Source organism: Anas platyrhynchos, chromosome 7 (genome assembly GCF_047663525.1).
Source record: "Anas platyrhynchos isolate ZD024472 breed Pekin duck chromosome 7, IASCAAS_PekinDuck_T2T, whole genome shotgun sequence".
Lineage (NCBI taxonomy): Eukaryota > Metazoa > Chordata > Aves > Anseriformes > Anatidae > Anas > Anas platyrhynchos.
In genome coordinates, this window is record NC_092593.1 from 7,093,071 (window position 1) to 7,109,493 (window position 16,423).

At 49.6% G+C, this 16,423-nt stretch overlaps 1 long non-coding RNA gene across 3 annotated transcripts; it reads left to right on the forward strand.

Moving 5' to 3' along the window:
- Positions 1–367: 367 nt before the first annotated feature.
- On the forward strand, positions 368–14,721 carry LOC106020455 (uncharacterized). Of its 3 annotated transcripts, none has more exons than XR_011810502.1 (5): positions 368–1,243; positions 3,204–3,421; positions 3,830–8,683; positions 13,890–14,180; positions 14,584–14,721. It is a non-coding gene; the product is annotated as an uncharacterized lncRNA (long non-coding RNA). The 3 variants fall into 3 exon arrangements; XR_011810503.1 differs by having other exon boundaries at positions 369–1,243; positions 3,204–3,337; XR_001195961.5 differs by lacking the exons at positions 3,204–3,421; positions 3,830–8,683 and having other exon boundaries at positions 475–1,243.
- The last annotated feature ends 1,702 nt before the right edge of the window (positions 14,722–16,423 follow it).

Genomic DNA, 16,423 nt, shown 5'->3' on the forward strand with positions numbered 1-16,423 from the left:
GCTGATGCCTTGGTTTGCATCTTCATCCCATGGAAGCCTTCACTGATAAAATGGGGTGTGCCTGGGGAGAGATTGCGCTGCGGGTGTTTCCACAGGGAGGCACTGTGCGCAGTGGGTTTGGCAATCAGAGAAGGAGCAAAAAAGCGTTCTCTCTGAGAGGGTGTGGAAGAGGTCTGAGATTCCTGCACAAGATTCTTCTACTGCACCAAAACTCCCTTGAAGCCTGCAGTGATGGGGTGATGGATGCAGGAAGTTGTGGTACCAGCTCGTGAGGTGCCACTGGAAGCACAGGTGGGGGTCTGTGTGTTTTGCCTTTTGTTCCCCACTCGGGGTGCTTGGGATGTTTCCTTCCATTTTCTCATTTCTAGTGGTTGTGATATAACAGCCCTCTGTCTTCATTAATGCACAGGCCATAATTAAAACACGTGGCTTTGATTAAAGCCTCCCCACCTGGCATGAAATAGCCACTTGGTAGCAGGTGCAGAGGATACATCCACACTACCTTGATACCCCAAAATGATTTAATTCCCTTGGGGATTAGCATGGGCGGAGGGTGGAAAAAGGGCAAGGTGGAAACGGGAAGAGAAAATCAGGCTGGGATTTGGGTTTGAGCTGGTCCTGCCTTGCCAGGAGCTCTGTGGCTCTCTCCTAGGCCACCGAGCGGGACCTCTGAGCCTCGGGGCTGCCAGCTCAGCGCCTTTCCTCGCCGTGAGGGCAGGGAAGGAGGCGGCGAGGGCGAGAAACCGAGAGCCAGGAGCCGAGAGCTGCTGCGGCCGGGGCGATGCTGCGAGCGGCCAGCGGGCGCCACTGCCGCGCTGCGGCTGGGGGCCGAGCCTGGCTCCGTCCTTCCCTGCCCACCTCGGGGGTCCCCTGCTCACCTGTCCCCCTCCCCAGCTGCTTTTTCACGCCCTCCTGGCACAGAGCTGGGTAAAGAGGAGGAATAAACGGGAGCGGGGAGGCTGGGAAGCGGTGGTCAGCAGGCAGGAATTGGGGAAGCTGCTCTGTCGAAAGCATCTGTACGTCCTAGGAGGGTGTTGTGGGGTTGTGTCATGCTTTACAGAGCACGTCCTGGTGTGATTTCTCACGTCCACGAACAGCAAAGGTCGTGGCCTCGCTGCATGTTTGGCTGCCTTCATCCCTGGGTGAGATCAAGGTGTCCATGGCTTTCCTGAGCTCCTCCAAGCCTCTCTCTCCATGCTGCACCCCAGGGAAACTCCCAGCAGCTGCTCCAGAATCAGTGCAGGTGAGTGACCTCCCTGGGGCAGACATGCCCTGTCCTGGAAGACATATCCAGGTCTCTCCCCAGCAAGAAAGGAGCTTAGCAATGAAGTTTATTGACACTTTTACAGCTCAGCATGTTGGCCAACAAGAGAATCGACCAGGGCTGGGGTCACTGTGGTGGGCTGTAAGCTGCCATTTGCTTTTACGCATTGTCCCAGCTTCCAGCTGCTGCTCCTCTCACCTGGAGGTTCACCAGCTGCTCCTTTCGGGGACACAAAGCATCACAGAGCTGGTGGCACAGCTCTCATCAAACTGCTCAGGCAGCACGGCTCACGGCTTTAGGAGAAACGATTCCTCAGAGGATGCTGTGAAATAGCACGCGGTGGCACGAGACCGTGTGTTCGCAGTGGCTCAGGGGGGTGGCAGAGGATCGCAAGCTTAGGACCAGCCCCAGTGCCCTGCAAGTGGGCAGTTGCCATCGCTAACGTGCCCTTGCTCTGTGTATTCGCCCCTTAGCGGATGTCTTTTGAGGCACGGAGTGTGGCAGGGTTGTGGATATGCCTCAGGTGCCCTTATTAGATGCCTGGATGCATTTTGAAAATGGCTGCTTAGAAAATGTCTAATTGCTATTCCACATATTCAAAGTGTTTTTTTTTTTCTTTCTTTTTTTTTTTTTTTTTCTCCTCTTGACAAGGCTTTGGCATGCCCTGGATTGCTAAATATACTTTCCTCTTGCAAATTCTTGGCAGGGATCTGTGTAAGGAATCACGCCAGGCAGTCTCTTCAAATGTTAACAAGCTCATCGGTGTGGCTTTCCCAGCGCAGGGTTTGTGCTCCCCCTTCCCATCCCCCCCAAAAAAACAGCCCTTCTCCTTTCTGTACAGTGTTGCTCCAAGCATACGAACAGCGGCAGCTCTGCAGGAAAGGGTTTCTCTAACCAGAGCTGAGAAAAACTCTTGTTGGGTGCTCAGCATCTTGGTGTCACTGCCCTGCTCAGCCTCCTGGGGCTCCTACGAGTTGTGTGGATTTTGGGGTGCATCTGAAAAACCCAATCCGTTTCCTCTCCTCTCTTGCCCTGTCATGCTTTTCCCTCTGCTTTTAGCAAGCTGGACCGTATCCCTGCATGGCAATCATAAATGTGATGTCTTGCTTTCAGTAGCCTATTAGCAAGTGAATGAGCTTGCCCGCCCCCTCTTTGTTCCCCCCAGTGCTCATACTGGTGCTGGAGCTGGTGCCTGCAGCTGGGCTGGGATGCCCGGAGCTGCAGCACAGAGCTTCAGACCTGGCCTCAGCATCTCCCTCTTCCCCAAGCAAAGGGCAGTGCCTTTATGGCACCTCAAACTACAAAAGCAAAGAAAAGGGGGAGAAGCCAGCACAGCATTGCCCAAACCCCACCGTCTGCCTAAAAGAAACCTCCTTGGGCTCTGGCATCCCTCAATGTCGGGCCACAAACTTCCCTTGAGCTCTACCTGGGCCAGCCTTGCAGCAGTATTTGGAGAACCAAAGGGCTGGCTTCCTCTTCAGCTTCACCCACCTCTTTTTCTTCTCTTGTCCTGTATCGCTCACCTCCTGCTATACATCCCTGTTTCTCTCCTGACCTAGAGCATGAGCAGCATCACCAGGAAAGCTCCTGAGCTTCCCTGTGCTGCACCTTCAGCACGCCCCAACCCGAGGGATGCACCTGATTTCTCAGCAGGAAAGGCAAAGCAGAGCCGGCCTCTCCTCCGAGCTCTGCTGTGGTGCGCACTGTCACGGCTGCCCCTTGCCCCTGTGGTGGCGGAGGGAGAGCTGGCCTGGGTTTCTTATTTTTTGTGCAATGAGGGGCACGTTCTTGCCAGGTTGCACCAGCAGAGGCTTTGGGCTGCGCTTTTGAAATGTGAGTGATGTAAAAGATTTCCCTGGAATTTGCTCGGCTTCAGATGTCCTCTCCTGGCCTTCGGGCATCTAATGGATACGCTTCGGGACTGCGTGTTTCTGCTCAGGCTGGAGATGTCGGGCACCCCTGTGTTCAGAGCCCTGCCTGCTCTTCGTGGCGAGAGCATGAAGAAGGGGATGTGGGGGAGCTGCTGCAGAGGAGACTGAGCTGCGGGGCCACAGTTCATCCCATCACAGCCAGGTGAGCAGAGGGTGGACAGCCAAGAGCAGACCTTGGCACCGAAGACACCTTATAGCAGACGACTGGAAGGGTGGTCCAGGCCAGGTGATGACTTCCCCCTTTTACACTTGGTTACGTCTTTTCTGTCTTCTCTCTGTTTGGGGCTTTCTGGTTTGGGCCCATTCCTGCAACGTGGGGCTGTTTACCTGGCATGAAGGGGACCATCTCTCATGGATCCTCTGGCTCTCGTGTTAACGATGACTTCTCTTTTGTATTTTGTCCACCAAAATGGAATATTTTCAGCCTTGACTCACTGGGCTTTTCCGAAGGGACCTCTGTCCACACCAGGGAATACTTATTTATAACTCGTGAATTTGGAGTCAGGAATTTGCTCTGTGACCTCTCTCCGTTTCTTTGATTAAGTCTAATATTGTAAGAGGAACATTGTATTCTGCAGGCCTGGCCACCCTGAGACAAATGTCCTTCAAGTCACTGCTTTGTTCTCCCCTTCAGGCATTTTTGGACCAGTTCCAGTTCTTTGAAAGTGTGAAGAGAAGACCTGACTCTTCCAAATAAAATTATTTCACAGGAGATGCTAAGTGGTGAACCAAGAGGGCTGTTGGCTTCTTCACTCAATAAAGTTCTTCTGAGCCACCTCCTACTACTGGGCCTCACCTTTGAAGGGAGAAGATTCGATGCAGAGCAGGATTCTCTGATATCCCGTTATTTACAAGAGGCAATGTGCACAGACACAAGAAGTTCTGTCTAAGCACCAGGAAGCACTTTGCTGGGCAGGCAACGAAGCACTGGCACAGGTTGAGATCTCCTCCTTGGAGATCTTCAAAATCCATCTGGACACAGTCCTGGGAAATCTGCTCTCGGTGCCCCTGCTTGAGCAGGGTTTGGATGAGGTGGCCTCCTGAGGTCCCTTCCAGCCTCAGCCATTCTCTGATTCTGTGATCCCAGCTGTGGGGCCACACCGATTGCCTAAAGATAGGAACCTGGTCTCTGACAACTGTGTCTGTTTCCATTCAAGCTGTTGGATTTGAAACTGTTTTTACTGTAGTGGATTGAACTTGAGATAAAAAGGAACATTTAAAACCTTAATTGCAGAGCGGACCCAAGTCATGAAAGGGAAGAAGAGGAACAAATAAATAACCCAGGCATCAAACAACTGATTTTAACCTTAGTCTCCTGAAACTGTTATTCTTTGTGCATGAAGAAAAAGAAGAAAATAAATACAAATTTCTGTAGCAAGCAGAGATATTTATTCCAAAGTGGACCCACCTCTGACAAAAATGTTACGTATGCCATGGCAGTCCTTACGAACCTCCAGTGAAGACTATGCTGGTACCTATCAAGCTGAAGAAAACAGTCAAAGAAAAGGTGGATGATAAACCATCAGGCAGATACGGAAGCCTAAAGAAAAGTGCTTTGTGATCTGATTGTCCTGGAAGCAGCGCTTGGCAGCTTAAGATGATGGTGCTTGTTTGATGATGGTGCTTGTTTGATGATGGTTTGTTTGGCCAACGTGCTGTCCTCCCCTTTTTTTGCTACTCCCCCTTTCTTCTGTGTTCCCACCCTTACGCTTATTCTCCTGGGGGATGCGGGGTCCCTGAGGCACAGCACATCTCACTTTGCTCATCTTTGCAGGACTGAGCACAGAGGAACCTGCCTGCTGTCCGTCTTTTACCTCTGTTGCTCACCTGGAGGATGGAGATCACCCAAGCTTTTGAGGATGCACATTGTGAGCGTTCCCTGCCATCACCGCAGGAAGAAGACACGTTTCTCAAAGGCAGAGCTTGCTATCGCTTGCAGAAAAAGGGGTTATGTGGAAATGAAAGAGACTCTGGCTTGTGGTCTTGCTCTAAATCAGCTGCATTTTTAACATTCAGAAGCCAACAAAGATGAAAGACTCCTGGTCAACCTCTCCACTCCCTTGGAAAAAAAATACAAAGACTTGATAAATATTTTGCATTAATAAATTCCATTTGTCTTATAAAACAAAGTTTGCCAACTACCAAAGCAGGGAAAATATTTTACATAACTCTGAGTACGACGTCTAAAAGGTTGCTATGAGCCTGGTTTGAACAACTCTTTCCACAACCCAGAATGTGAAGGAATGCTAAGCTTCACTCAGGCTAGGACCAAGCTTGCTGCGTGTGCGTGTGCTTTTCTGCTGTCTGGTTGATTTTATTGCAGTGGAAGTGGCAGGCCGGCTGCCTTCTGGTCAGCAGAGGCTAGCAGGTGAGAGGTAGGCCATGGAAAAAGAGAAGAAGGCCCAAATGCAGCCCCAAAGCTGCTTGTGAACCCCAAATGATGTCCCTCGCTGTGCTGTGGGAACGTTGCTATAAAAGGCATGAAAAGCACAGCTGCCTACTATTATTGTTTTGTTATTAATTTTTAAGAGCGATGCTGATTAACCAGTGGAGCAGATTCCCTGGGGATGTTTCTCGGTCTGGACTAGTGAGGCTTTCTGATTCTTGGGGCAGGGACTGAGCACTGCCTGTTCCTGCTGACCCAGTGTCTGTGTGATGGGCTGTATCATCCTGCTGCTCTGGTTTTTCAGCAAGGTGGTGATCAGCCGTTGTGTCTAGGGGACCTGCAGCAGCCTTTTCTTGCCACTTGCAAGCCCACGCCCTTGGTCTTGGCTAGCACTTGCAGGCATACGGAAATATGAATTGTTATTGAATGGGGTGGTAGAAGGATGAGGGACCCAAACCTGAGGTTGAAGCCCTGGGTTCACAGGAAGCTGCACGAGGAGTTTTACGTGCAGAAAGGACAGTGAATGGTGATGTAGGGCCAAAGAAAGATGGTCTACCTCCTCCTTTCTGACCTAACTGCCTCTGGAGAAGGGATTGCAGCCAAGTATGTAGGAGCAAGTGAAGGTGGGAGAGAAAGATCTGTCAAAGGTTGGTTTCCGGGTGTAGTATCCTTACCATGGTGATAACCAGGCTTTCTAGATGTGCTCTTGGCTCACTAGGTACTGCGTTTTAGGTACTAGTTATAAAACTAGTACCTAAAATTAGGTACTGCTTTTAACAGTCAACGTGACAATGGGACAGCTGAGGTCTGCCTCCAAATGACAGTCCCGAAACCACTCAGGATTTGGCACTCAGGAGCACTCCAAACCAAGTATGGCCTTCTGATTTTGTAGGGTACACATCATCATAGCTAACCAACCTCCCTCCACCCTTCTTGTCAGGCCTCCACCATTCTTCTCCTGGGTTATCAGCTTGGCTTGGAAGGTCTGGGGTTGTTTTTCTTTGCAATTAAGTCCATTTCCTGGCCACCTGTGCCTACCCCCTTGAAGATGAGCTGGCTGCAAGTTTTCTCATGCTTAGGCTTGTCCTTGAGCCTCCCTTTGCCCTGGGCCATCTGTTAGCAGTGAACCTCGAGGGAAGGATGCATCCAAAGGCTCCCAAGCCTCTGTCAGTGTCAATGCTGGCCAACGCCATGGGTTAAACCAGCATTGTCTTGGAACTCATCTCTCTGAAGCATCAAAGACCCTAGACTTACCTCTTGGGATGTGCATGCCAGGAAGATACGTCGTGGCTCGAGCCTCATGGGAAGCAGCCGTTCCCTGTTGGGAAAACATCTGATATAGACAACTAAGGATTTATCCTGAATTGGGGTGAAAATTTATTTACAAATCCCAAACAATGTCCCTAGCAGAGCTATGGGAATGTTGCTATAAAAGGCACGAAAGGCCCAGCTGTCTACGATCATTGTTTTGTTGTTAATTTTTAACAATGAGGGTAATTACCCATTGGAACAGATTCCCCCTGGGATGTTTGCTGGTCTTGGGTATTTAAACTATGAGATCCTCAGAGCAGAGACGTGTCTAGGGCAAAGTGTACGTTCAACACCGAAAACCGCAGCGCCTTCAGCCATGGCTTGTGCAAATCTACTTTCAATTGCGCGGCAGCAGTCTGGGAGGGCGCGTGTGGCCAGACACGCTGTCTCAGTGGAGGGGTGTCAACTCCCGCTGGGGTGGCAGTAAGTCTTGGGAAAACCTGGAGAGCTGGGTAGCCCCGAGCGCCTGAAGTCTTTCTCAATTTTGTCAGACTGGTATTTTACAGCAGCACGTCTTCGGACTGTTTCTGGTGAAGAACAATTAGCGTTTGTTTTAACAGAGGTTGAGACTCTTAGGAAAGAGTTTCAACAGCTGAAGGATCAGCCCGTGGTCACTGAGGGCTTTTTTCTTCCCCTTTCCCCTCCCCAATAGGCTGTGCAAGTACCTTCTCTTTCAGGAATTGGTTCTGAAGCAAACAGAGACGTGCCACTAAATTATATCTCTAGGCAGAAAAGAAACACCAATCTGGTTCATTGATTTTGTAATGCAGGGGACGGACCCCCTTCCCCCCCCGCCCTGCGTGCAGTCACGCACAGACACCCTGGCATCTAATTAATAACTTGCAGTTAAGCAGTGGCTACTTCCTTGCATCATTTCAACACGGTTGCCAAGTGGAAAATTGAAAAGCGAGAGAGAGCCAAAGAAACGACGACAACAACAACAACAACAACAAAGGTTTAAAGTTCTAGGAAATTTCACTATGTGAGGTCAAAATTCCTTGCGCGTTCAAGGGCTGTGCTGTTCGCTGGCAGGAGACTCTGGTTAAAATGGCAAGACCCTTTCCATGCAAAGCCTTGCTCTCCTAAAGCTGCTTCTCTTTGACTGGAGTTTCTCAGCCCTAAAATGCACGTGTATTTGGGGAAGGGGAGGACGTGGAGAGAATGCGGGACTGGGTTCAAAAAGAAGCCCAAGGAGGGCTTTTCTCTTGCTTGAGGCTGTACATGCTCTGCAGAATGGGGCAAGCAGGGAGGGATGGCAGAGCAGAGCCAGAAGGAGTGTGGGGTGACACAGCTAAACGATTTGCAGAGCAGAGGGTATTCACACATGGGCCTCCAGCCAAGGGTGGCCTGGTCCTAATTTTTCTGGATATCGAGGAAAGCATTGGTCCATGAGCCACTCTTCCCCATTTGCCTGTCAGCAGCTGGAGGCAAGGGGTGTGCTCGGCCTGTTCATGGCACAGATGGGCTTTCCTCTGGGCTGAGGGTTTTTAGCACGGCCCCGTTAGAAAACAATAACAAGAATGTCTCGTGAGTTAGGTTTTCCACTCTTTTATGCTGCTAGCCCTGGGGAAGAAATGGGGCGTGCAGCATTGTTGGCACAGCCAGAAGTACCGCAGCTATCAACAGCTGAACCGAGGACTTGGGTTTTTATGTGTCTTTGTGCTTGAGGTTATGGGAGACGTGAGGGGAAGGGGCCCAAGGGAAGGCTGGTGTTCAGAGCGTATGATGAACTGTTTCTGCTTTGCTTGCCTTTCCTCTGCCTTCTTTTCTCTGTGGACGAAGCCTGTGGAGGTTAGTGCTTCTAACTTTTCCCAGTAGTCTTTATGAGGTTGGCAATTCCAGGATCTGTGTGGCTGGAGACTTGCAATTGTTTGTGGGATATAAGGCATATAAGATCAGCAGTCCCAAAAACATGACCTATGAGTGAAGTCTGAAGGATCTGGAGAAGGAAGGGCTTTTTCTTTTTTTTTTTTTTTTTAAGTGTGCAAGAGGTTACTGTAAGGAGAAGAGGTCTCATCAATTCCCTGTACCCACGGCAGACCTGACATGATGTGATGGTTGAAACTGCAGCAAGGGAGGTCCAGGTTAGGTGTTGGTTGGCCTTACTTTGAGTTGGGGTTGGAGCAGACACCTGCAGAGGTCCTTTCCAGCTTCAGTTATTCTACAGTTCTGTGTTAGGAAACAACTTCTCAGCAATGAGGATGGCCATGTAGTGGAGAAGCGAGGTGCTTGAATTGTCACCTCTGGAAGTTTTTAAGCTGGAGGTGAGGCAAGCGCTTGTCAGAAGTGGCTCTGGTAGAGCTGATGCTGTTTGGAGGTATGAAAGCGGACTGTGCTCCTGAGGTCTCTTCTGGTTTTGGCTTTGAAGAACAGCAGGTCCTACTTTTCAGCACCGAGCCCTGAGGGCATCAGGCTATGTATACTCCATTCCTGCTTGGAGGAGCTTGAGATATACAGACACCTGGCATCAGATAAGATAGGGAAACCTGTGAGGCTGAATGATTTCATCAAGAAAAATGTCCTTCCCCATGTTCACCCTCCTGGCTTGTGGGTTTTCCAGAGAGGGAAGGAAGAAATTCTGTGGGTGACTCATGGCTTCCATCTAAAAGCCCCAATAATGCTGTGCTGAATCACTGAGCAAACACAGGCAGAGCTGCAAACAATACCCAGAAATATCGGCCTCCTTCCTCTGTTCCCATTTCGGGGGCTTATTACTAAATCTAAGCCAGGGGCTCTCAGCTCTTTTTAGGGAGGTGTGTTTAACAGCAGGCACATATCACCGGCCAGATCTCTTCCTCTTTGCCCCGAGTCTTTGTATGTGAAGCGGTGATGGGGGGCCTGTAGCTTCTTGCAGCTTCTTGCTTCTGTGGGATTCCCGTGGGCTGAGCGTGACTGAATGGCTGCAGTCCTGGGGATGAGAAATGCCTCACACCCCGCTGGCATCAAAAAGGGATTACTGCTCCCCTGCCTAATGCGTTTGTTTAGTGCCCATTCCATGAGGCTGCTTCTTGTGCTGTTTTCCTTGCAGGATATGACTCCGTGTGTGTAATTAGCCAAGAGACATTAGCTTAACGACTTGTGCGTGTCTGAATTAGGCCCAGCCCCATCTCAGACTGCTGCCTTCTCCCTCACCTTTCTCCTGTCTGGAGATTTCGAATTCTCTCAGAGCCGCACAAACTGCTCTGTCATCCTCATCCCAGGGGGCTGGATGCAGACAGTGCCTCTTGCTGGTCCCCAGCCAAATAAACCCTGCTATCACACATAATTATCTCCTTGACTCATCACAACTTTTATTGCCGCCATCCCCCCCCCTTTATTTTTACAAGTTTGATTTGCTCTTTCAAAGCTATTGTTTCCAGCTCTGTATTCCCAGTGGCTCCGGAGGACTGCAGTGTATCCATGCAGGCATTACTGGGGCGGGCTCTGTGGTCTGTTTTGTGCAAGAGTTCAGACTGAACGATCGTTTTGGTCTCTTCTGGCTGGTTTCTGAGCTGTGGGGTTAGGCTGAGGGAGAGAAGTATCTGGCCAGCGGGCTGCACTGGTCGGGAAGCGGTGCTGGAGCAGTCCTTCACTGAAATGTAGGCCTCATTTTGAGGCCAAGGTCTTGATCACCTCAAGCTGTCCACAGCTGCTCGCTGAGGGGTGGCTTAGGTAAGGTGACATAGACACTGCTAAGCTGATTTCTAGGCTGAATTTGGCCATTTTCAGCTGCTGTACCAGGGACTGCATTGTGTCTCTCTCTGGAAGGCTCAAGATCTCCCTGTTGTTACCACTTCTCTTCTCCACAAGCATACACAGCCTCAGCCAAGCGACCCTGGGGTTGTGTCACTGACAGGCTGAGAGTCTCCCAAACACCCTGAGACTTGAAGTTACATCTCTGAACCTGTCCTCCCTCTGTCTTTTGTTCTCAGTCATTTTCTTTCCTGTACACTCCAGCACCAGTTCCAAAACTCAGCCCCACAAACGTGTCTGCAAAGGGCACTGATAAAAGCCAGGCTTCCCTTTCCCCATTCCTGGCTGGACTGGAGCTTGTGCTGACTCAGCTACTCAGCTTCGCCTCTGAGCACAAATGAATTAAGCTTCTAGAGCCATCAGTGTGGAAATGTTTGCAGTGGCCAGACCAGCATGACGACATCTATGGAAAGAAAGGAAAGAAAATCCAGGTGTTTTGTGGGCTTGCCTGTGTAAAAACAGGGTCGGACAGCTCATCTGAACTAGCCATTGTCTGCTTAATGCCACCTCTGGCCCTTCCCTTAAATGTAGGGGCAAGAAGGCTGATGAGTATTTTGGATGCCAATAAACCACTTTACCTGCGTCAACATTATCTGAGGTTTTGCAAAGTTCTGGCCTCATGAGAGGTGTCACTGGGCCTTCGGAAGAGGCAATACCCTCCGCAGTTCCTCCTTTTCATGCTTCCCTTCCTAAAGTCAAGGACATTGAAGTCACCATCTGCAGTTCAGTGAGGAGAGACCTGTACTTGCTCCCTTGAAGGGAGCAGAGGAAAGAAGGGTCATGGGGGAAGATTTGCTTCAAGGCTTTCTCTTAGGGTAGTTTGTGTATGCCGAGGAGCCAGCTGTGTTTCAGAAGGTGGTCTGAGATCCAGTCTGAAGCAACAAAAAGATAAGTGACAAGTTCATATCTTTTATTTCCTCACCAATTTTCACTTCTAAGGTAGATTTGGTAAAACATCAGCTTCAGGCTTGACACCAGGAGGAACAATCTGAATTAATTTACCTAGTCCTCTTTTAAAATCTCTGAGATCTACCAGTTTATTGTTATCCTGGGAAGCACTGTGACATTTCTCTTATTGCTGACTATATTGTTCCTATTAAAGAGTGTCAATCATTCGATGCAGCTAGATATAAATCAAATGCATTCCTTTCATTGATGCAATTAGTGAACAGAAGGCGTGGGGGAATTGTAAAGCTGTTGAATTCTGCAAATTAAGGCCTTCAACAGCAGCAACAAACCCCTGACTATAATGAAAAGAGCAAAGACGTGTCAATCTTGTTTAGTTACCTGGTTGGAGGATGCAGGTTCCCTTACTGACAGTTTCAGAGTGTGACAGGGTAAGAATTTCAGATCCAGTAGCTCCTGTGGAACTGAACCCATATGAACTATCTCAACTGACATGCTCCTAAATTTCTCTCAGGAATTGTTTATCTAAGATGAAAACCAGTCCTTTTTGTGAAATTGAGCATTTTAGCCAGGCACATCTCTTTCTGATGATTTTTTTTCCTAGATTTTTCATGGGAAAATGACAAAAAAAAAAAAAAGAAGAAAGAAACCAAAACAACAACACAAAAACAACCCAGGGTTATTATTATTTTTTTAAAGATAAATTTATAGGTCTTTGCTGAAAACTGTGGATGCTTTGTTTCTTCATCCTAAACCTGAGAAACATTCAAAGTAGGCCAATGAAAACAACATTTGTTTTATCAGGAAGAGCAACAACATTTTAATAATCATTCTTCCCAGCCAGCTTGGCTGATTGCTCATTAAACCACTGTTAAAAGCCCTAGAGAGGAACAAAATCTCTGTGCTTAGGTGGCACCAAAGCCAGCTGCTTGGAAGGTCCCACTTGTACAGCTGGGTGACGGTGCCACAGCCGAGCTGGCCAGCCTGACTCCTTTAGCTGCACACTCCTGTGATTAAGTCTTGGGGTTTTGGGCCCTGATGAATTCCATTGCACCGTGTGTGACCCCAGTTTGTGCAAAGGTCTTGGTTCTTCCAGACCTCTAAGGGAAAGGAGTTTGGGGAGGGCTGTCCTGGGAGACAGGCAGGGAAGCTGCCAGGAGCACGTGGAGCAAGGACTGGACTCTGGTCCTCATCTGCTCTGTGCATCTTCCTCCCCCAAAGGGCATCAAGGGTAACCCCTGGACACACCTCTCAGGGCTTGGTTTTCCCCAGGCACGTGGGCTTGGGTTCACTGCTGCTGGCTTTGCTTGCAGGCTCTCCCTGACCTGTGGAGTGAACTATTCCCAATAAAAAAATGTAAACAAATCCCATGACAAGCACCTTTATGTCTTTTCCCCTTCCTGACCTTGAGGACAAAACTCCATTTAAGCCTACAGTCATCAGCAAATGGTTAAGATTGTGTCAAAAGCAGGGTTTATCGTTTTTGTTAGTTTTAATGGACAAAGCAGCCCAATCTCTCTGCATTCAGAGCCTTACTCTGAAGCTTCACAGGTGTCAGACAGGGCAGGCTGAGCCTGTGTTGTGCCTGGCCTCACTGCTGCGACGGTGTTTTGGGCTGCCAGTGAAGGAGTGAGAAGGTCAGATGAACACAAATGCATCCGTTCACATGTAATTCCTCATCCCACAGACACTGGGGCCAGGTCACCCTGCTGCTGGTGGGTGTTCTCCACGGGGCTCAGAGGGATGGAAAGGGTAAAAGGGGTGCCCGGGCTGCACTGAGCCAGGGACGGAGGCCAGGCTGTCACATGCACAGGTCTCCAGGGCTTTAACCTCCAGACCACAGCGCTCAGCTCCTTCTGAAAAAGGACAAAGCTGCTCAGCAAAACTGTGGAACTGGGAGGCTTGCGGGCTGAAATGAGTCCAAAAGACATATTAACAAGCATGAGAGGCCTGTGATGAAATAGCTAAGGTATTAATGCAGCCAGAGGCTGGTAATGAATACAAGAAATGCCCACGTTTACCCAAGAAGTCCCAAAGGTCTCTTTGCCCAGAACATTGTGATCCTTAAAGGAATATTTTAAAGTTACACTGCAGGATTAGGGATCTAGGAACAAAATCTGAGCTAATGTGGTTTCTTGGCTGCTCTGACCTCTTGGCTGATGAGACCCCATTATGAGCCTTATGCTGTTTGTTATCCTCTGGGATTTATCACCAGGGGCCACTCTGAGGCCTGTCAGATGTAGGTGCCCCCCGGTCCCTGTGGACTGCATGAGTCTCTCACTGTGCCCTATGGATGTGACGGAGGTACCAAAGCACGATTCTCTCTCTTTTTTTTTTTTTTTTTTTTTTTGTTTTTCAGATGAGACCCTATCATCCAGTGGCAGAGAGGATCCTGAATGCTCAGATATAACCTGGTGACATACAAAATGCCTTCCAATACTCCCGTCTCTCCCCATCTCTCAGCAGCTGGAGGAAATCCATGCATGCGGAGCATGGGCCAGCACAGGCTGAAATACCACCACCATGTTTCACCTGCACTGCTTTTCCTTGATGCTTTTCCATTATTTCTCTAGTGTTCAGCAGCCATGGAAATGACCCGTTGGTGCTGAGCAGAGCTGGGCTGCAAGGAGAAGATGGGAGCTGGAGGATGGTGAGTGCAGGCACTTGTTAATGGCTGAGCACCGCTGTTTTCGGCTACGATACAAACACCATGGTGGTGAGAAAACTAAAACAGGTTTGATGGATCTTCCTCTAAAGTTAATTCCAAACTAGTGCCCATCTGGCCTGCTTTTTGGAGAGCTGAACCCAGCTTTTAGGAGTAACTCAATGAAGTCTTGCACTTTTTTGACCCGTTCAAGGGAGACAGTCCCATTCTTGGTGTGGGAAGGTCCTGTCTGCCCCTGAGGCTGCGCCCACACTGCTCAACCCAGGGCTGGGGCTCCTTTAGCCTTTCTGTCCCTGAGTAATTGCTCTTTATTTATTTATTTATTTATTTATTTATTTATTATCATTTAAAAAAATATATCTCCTTTTTCCCGTTCATGTTGCCCCAGTGAAGAAGAGCTGGTGAGAGGAGGCCTCACCTGGTGCTGGAGTGCTTGGCATGAAAACAACAATACGCTGTTGTTATTTAGTGCACCTGATGTGATAGTCCTTACAGCCGTTCTTCGCTTCAATCGTTTACAAGCCCTGATTTTAGTCCAAAACAAGCTTCCTTGAAATAAAATAATCATTTTCCAGTCTTCCTGTAGAAGCCAAAAGTATTTTAAGTTGGCCTGGTCTGGCCTAAACACAAGGTGGGGAGGGGGTTGGTATGTTGGGGACATTTTAGTAATGAGAGGAAGAATGTGAAAGGAAGGATTAAACCTGGTGTTTTATGTGTATTCATTGAGTCAATTTATAAGGTGCCTTTTGCAAAATATCTTGAGCGCTGCATGAAAAACCACAAAGCAAAATATTTGAAAAATCTGGACGCAAAGCCAACATGTCCCAGAGTACAGCCAGGCAGCGGAGGAGAACCTGGCACCAGGCGAAGTTCTCTAACCACTGGGCACCAGCAGAAGGACATCCGTGGCTGTGGGGCGAGGTGAGCCACAAAGGGAAGGATCTGCTCCTGAAAGCCAGCCAGGAGGGTCTCTGCGGGCAGACAGGTGGCAAGAACAGGGCCCTGTGTGAAGGACAGGGCGGCTCAGGCTGATGTTTCTCCTCCAAGCAGTGCTGGGGTGAAGGACTCTCTGGAGATGGGATGACCCCAGCTGAGCTGGGAGGCCTGGAGGTGACCCACTGCAAGCCCAGATGGTTCGCAAGTGGCCTCCTGATGAAGGATGTGCCAGGGAGGACAACCCATGCTCCCCCCACTGCACTGCATCTTCCCCGGCACTGCTGCCTCTGGCCCGGTTTCAGCGAGAGGCCAATTAGCAGCCCGTTACAGTAATTTCACCTGGCCACGGCGCAGGCACAGCTGTTCGTGGCAAGGCGTGCGTTACGGGATTTTCTCGCTCGCAGCTGAAGGTCAGGGCGAGTGTTGACTCTGGCAGGCCGCGGCCCTGACGGCCTCTTCCAGCTGGATGCGCGGAGCCTCCCCCCGCAGCCGGCGGCTCGGGGCTCTGCTCAGCCCTGCCATAGGGCTGCCACACAGCTTGGCCACGCTCCCCGACCCTTTGGGAAGCACACAAGACCCCGGCATGGCGAGGAGCACGGGCAGGACCACGGTTAAGGAGAGCACTTGGCAGTCACAGGTGGCTGGGTGGACTCCGAAATGGCCCTCGGGGCAGGCACGTGACAAATATTCTGCTGAGGATTTGGCTGAGGTAAAGACCTCAGGACAAAGTTGCAGGGCCTTAATCACGTCCCTTTCTCGATGTATTTTAAGGGTGACAAGGAACTGAAAAGGAGCAGGGAAGAAAAATGGCCACGCTGCGAGCTTTAAGTGACACAAGCCACGTTTTTTTAGCATCTGTGGCATAGTTAATTTCCTGATGCAGCATTTCTTCTGAAAACAGTTTGCTGTAATAAAAGTGAAGGGACACCTTGCCCGGGGGGACAGTGATAAATCTGCTGCACGCAAGGACATTAATCTGCTGTACCAGGGACCTGCTGTGGCTCAGGCTGGGAGACATGAGTGAGATCAAGCAAACATCGTGAATGGGATGGGCTTCATCGCTCCCTTCCCTACTGTCAACCACTTGCCTCTCTTCCAACAAGGAGGAGAGCAAAACGCTTAGAAAACAAGAAAAACAGCTTGTAAAACTACATCTGTTTGCAGTGAGGCCCCAGATAGGACCAGAGTCTGTTTTTAGCTCTTGTTTTTGTCAACTGACTGGAGCTCAAGCTGACAAAGTATCCCCTTGGTTCTTTAGGACACTTGCTAAAAACACTAAGGCTTCAGGCAAT